At 33.8% G+C, this 5,111-nt stretch overlaps 1 long non-coding RNA gene across 1 annotated transcript; it reads right to left on the bottom strand.

Moving 5' to 3' along the window:
* Positions 1-2,763: 2,763 nt before the first annotated feature.
* LOC140874021 (uncharacterized) lies at positions 2,764-4,107 on the bottom strand. The gene is made up of 3 exons (XR_012148112.1): positions 3,948-4,107; positions 3,537-3,683; positions 2,764-2,893 (listed from the first exon to the last, which is right to left on the bottom strand). It is a non-coding gene; the product is annotated as an uncharacterized lncRNA (long non-coding RNA).
* Between the last annotated feature and the right edge of the window lie 1,004 nt (positions 4,108-5,111).

Below are 5,111 nucleotides of genomic sequence, written 5' to 3'. Positions count from 1 at the left end.
TATTCACCTGTATTACCAAACATCAAATTTTCTTGCTCGTCAAACAAAAACAATTCCATTACGATAAAGGCCAAAAAACAAATTCACACGCTCGACATATTTCAACAAGCATGTATTTATGTCCAGTCAGTTTTGGTCCAACAATCGATAAACGAATATAAAAACACTTTAACTGTACAGTTAGTTAAATTTTTCAAAATTTTTAAGATATGTATACCTTGAATACGATACTGGAGTACTTGTTATCTATTTATGATTTTAGTTACGAAAAGAAAAGAAACAGTAAAACTGAGGGATTACGTCAAGGGACAAAATGAGAATCCATTTCATAGTATGAGAAACCTTAAAAGTAGCGAAACCAAGATTCAAAACAGTGGAACATACTTCTTTTCTTACACAAAAAGATACTAAAAACCCAAAATGAAAGAGCTGGAAAAGTTTTGAATCAGATCGAGAAAACAGATGAAATCATAAGCGAGTCGTCTAAAGATTTCCTGCTTTATACAATTATACCGTTAATGTGTTCAGAATATGTTCAGAATGATAAAAAAATTTCAACACATACAGAAAATAATCAAAAAACATAATATACAAGCAACTCTCGGTGAACAATTACCCAATAACATAATACATTCAAGAGAGTGAAGAGAAAGAGAAATGGGATAAAATGTCATGAAATAAACGACAGCACTCTGTACAACAATATCACTCTATAAAACAAGCTTTTTTCTTCTAATTGCAGTGAATCACAAATATATGTACAAACAGAAGAATCAGCTACACATAAGGATTTACCAGTTGCAACCACATGAGAATGTAACGCAAATAATTTGAATAATGGCTATCGGCTCGGAAAGTCTAGGAACATTTCTGGAGAAAGCAAGGAAATTCTCTTTCAGAAGCTGAGGCTGCAACGAATCTTTCATTTTTCTATTCCATTGTCAATTGAAAATGGGGAAAAAAACAAAAAAAAAAAAAACAATAGAGTATCCATTATGCCGACAACTACTTAAAAACGTAAAACAGAAAGGGAAAAAAGGAAAAGAAAAGGAGTGAGATTTATAACGGACTACGACTGGTTGCACAGTAAAACCCGGGATGAATGTATTTTGTATCAAATCCGAATACGAACTCAAGGCCTTCGTCTCACCAACATAAGAATAAACCGTCCTAACTTGCGCAATCGACTGCACATGCGTTAAGTTAGCAAAGCAGCTGCGATGCCAAAAGAATCGAAAAATACATTTCACCCCATTTAAAAGCTTAGTAACTTGTGAAAGCATTTACCTGCTCGGCGATTATACCATCACTTGCGTAGGATTTGCGACTCTTGGAGGTGAGTCCCGTGAGGTTATACGCATATAAACGTTTCTCTTAGTTAAACAAGAGAGAATTTGCCATAATAATTAGCTATATCTGTGCTTTTCTAATCTGAATGAAGTTTAATAAAACATAAGTGTTAACCATCAAAGCTACAAATACAGAGTAGAAAGATCAGGAAGTAAATTTTCGTGTATGTTTGCCATTCTATTTTTCAATCAGATATAGTAGAATTTAATTAACAATTCTGACTGGTCTCTGAAAGCCAGAATTTAAGAAATTTGAATAGCTAAACAATCATCAGTTTTAATTTAAAAAGACAAAAGGAAAAGCAAATTTGATTCCAGAATCTTCTCCACTCCAAGTTATCATTGATATTGTAGAAGGTGTTAGATACATCCAATCTGTCTCATCGTTAAAAAAAATCACGAGCCAACTCTTAAAAATGTATGAAAAAAACTCACTGACCAAAGTAGGACTGTTGTAACAGGAACAATGACCCCCTGATTCATTGGACTTTTCACATGGAAGTTTTTTTTATATGTAAAAATTAAAAGATTGATCTTAATCGGTGGTCGCAAATGTTAAGTTATCCAGATAGCTCTTTAAACAAACTTCAATTATCGTGGCAGTAAAACCAACCAAACAAATAAGTGCAAGTATGCATCATTCATCACCATATGCAAATATAGTTTCACAATCTTGTATTCGAGGTTGATAAATGCAACCATTTCTAAATGAATTTGAACATAAATAGCTCATGCCAATCAATTACCTTTAATATCAAGTCAAACTTCACAGCAATAATTCAGAACCTTCCACACATGCCACGAGTCTGCAATCCTTATGCTCTAAAGTCTAAACAAACACTTTTACACAGTCTACCCATAAAAAAATTCCCATTCCCAATTACGAATTAAAAGCGAGTATCAGATCTCATCGGAGTCAACTACAAAAGGAAAAACAAAAAACAAAAAACCACACGATAATTCCGTTTAAAAATGGACAAACATTTTTTTCTAAAAGCTGATGATGAAACAACAAAGAAGCATAACATAAAATAAAATTTCCAGGTCCTATAAATTCTAATTCATCAAACCCAACATTACTACATTGCATAGATATAAATCTACGGTTTCTATCTGTATCACCAACAAAAAAAAAACCACTGATTCCATCAAAACCACGAGTACATACATTCACATGCATACAAGATCATAAACATACCCGATTGCAACAATCACATGTGAAAGGAAGGAAATCGATCTGGTGGCAGTCGTCAACGCTGCAGTGTTTCCCTAGATTTGGGAATGCCGGAGTCCCCATGATTCAAACACAGAACCTTGCTGCGGCGAAAAAAAAGAGAAATTGATAAGAATTTGAATATTCTTATAATCCTCAGGACTGCAATTTCAGATGATAGAAATTGTGGACATACCAAAATCGTACCAAAACCAGTCAATATATCGACGCCAAGAGCTTTCATTGAATTGGTCAGATTGCTACGGATTTTGGAGGCCAGATTATTTGCATGATCGGCAACTGCTTGTCTGTCATATCCTGCAGCTGCAACCTATCATTGTGGCAGGTGATGATTGGTAAAATGGGAAAAATGACCCAGAAAAACGTGAAATGGAAACTGTAAGAAAGTAATAGGATAGCAAACTATTATTTACCTTCACATGATGCATACCACACAAAATCAAGAATCACTGATTGAGCAGTTTTAATTATTTATCAAAGAAGTACAAAACTTATGTTAAATGTTAAATTAGGTAGAGAAGATCATAAATTTTCTGTAATTGACAGTCTGTCCAACAGATATTGTTTACATACAACATCCACATCACATTTACATTTTCCTGCATACCAGTTTGTGCAAAAAGCCAGAAGTTAACAGTGGAAAGGGTCAAACAGTTGTTTCCCTTCACTAGTTTCGAACGAAACTGCAGTCATTCAGCCATAACAAGTTCAGATTAATGAAATGTACCTTTCAGTCCTAATAACCAACTCAAAATCTCATGAAATTTTAAGTTGTTAAAGAGAGTTTATCAAAATGGTTCAAAATTTAGAGAGTCATTCAGCCATAACAAGTTCAGATTTATGAAATGTACCTTTCAGTCCTAATAACCAACTCAAAAGTTTAGGTTGTAAAAGTGAGTTTATCAAAATGGTTCAAAATTTACACAGTACTGATCATGCGGGGAAAGAAGTACCTGTAAGCCAAAAGATTTCATGTGATGTTCATCTTGAAGCTCCCTCATGCGACCACTTACAGCAAGAAGTGCTTTAGAAGGAACGCATCCCCTATTAACACACGTTCCGCCGACAACATCCCCTTCTACGATTGCAGTTTTCAAGCCCTGCAGTACATAATATTTCACACGTTTTAGTAATAATCTGCTAGATGAAATATGCAAAACAATTTAGAATGAATGGCATTGCAAAAAAAAAATTGTTTGTTTGTTTTTTTAACAAAAATATAAAACACAACCTTGAAACATCAAATGGAAATCTGCAATTCACAACTAAATTAGCTCAGACAATCAAAATAGAAGCAAGAAAAGAAAAAAAAAAAAAAGGAGAAGACTTCGAACAGGAACGCAGTGGAGCCACTGGAGCATTACCTTCTCAACAGCATGAAGTGCTGCGCCGTGGCCACCAACCCCGGCTCCGATAATCACTAAATCATAGTCAAAATCGCTTGAAGACGGGCGCCATTGCCTTTCAACGCCGCAAAAACCTTACTAAAATCGGAATGCTTCGAATGCACATATAATCGATCTGAACGAGAGGAAGAAGAATCTCAGGATGATTTCGAGTGAAAAGCCTCAACGCGAAAAATCGTTTGAAGAATCGAGCAAAAATCGACATGGGATTTTGAATTGAAAGAGAAAAAAAGGAGAAAGGGATCGGATCTGGAAAAGTAATCGAGAGAAGGGGTCTGATTTGGGGATCTTGGGTTAAGGAATATTATTTATTTTATGTTTTATTTTATATAAAAATAATAGTTTTTCCACAACACTTTTTAAAAAGTGTTGTGATAGATGGTAAAAAAAAAATGCTAATAGACAACACTTTTAAAAGCGTTGTCTTTGACCCTAAAAAAACACGTATTCACAACGCTTTTTAAAAAAAGCGTTGTATTTGATGAATAAAAAACGTATAACAACAACGCTTTTCACTAAAAGCGTTGTCTTTTAAAAAATACAACGCTTTTAGTGAAAAGAGTTGTCTTTTAAGTGTTGTGTTTGTGCATTTTTCTTGTAGTGATAGCATGCAAACTAGTGAAACTGATAAATCTAGACAACCCATACACAAGAGGATGAATTCAGCCTAGTTAATTATTATCCCTACAATTCCTAATCTCACAAGCGGACGATTATTAATTGCAGTTGCTTCGCAAATCAGATAATTCAAACAATTACGGATTCAAACTTCAATTTAGCAGTAGATTTTATATAAGAATTATCAGATGATCAAGTTAATAATCAAATATATAATCATGAAATAAATCAGAATAATTATTGATACTCAACAATAATCAAGCTCTGTAAAACATAAATCTCATGAATAAATTAATCAAGGGCTTCGTCTTCCTTAACCAAGTATTAAGAACTAGACAACACAATTCATGAAGAGCAAAATAAAAATAATAATAAAAAGCGGAATTCTAGAATTCTCGGAAAATACCTAGTCTTTGCAAGAGATAAATCTTCAACTCCAACTCCCAGTCTGCGTTTTTTTCCTCCTCAACTTAAGAAAAGACTTATATCTTGGAAACAAATCGT

Source organism: Henckelia pumila, chromosome 1 (assembly GCF_033568475.1).
Source record: "Henckelia pumila isolate YLH828 chromosome 1, ASM3356847v2, whole genome shotgun sequence".
Taxonomy (NCBI): domain Eukaryota; kingdom Viridiplantae; phylum Streptophyta; class Magnoliopsida; order Lamiales; family Gesneriaceae; genus Henckelia; species Henckelia pumila.
The sequence above is the reverse complement of the archived record's forward strand: the minus strand, read 5'-3'. Positions and strand labels throughout refer to the sequence as shown.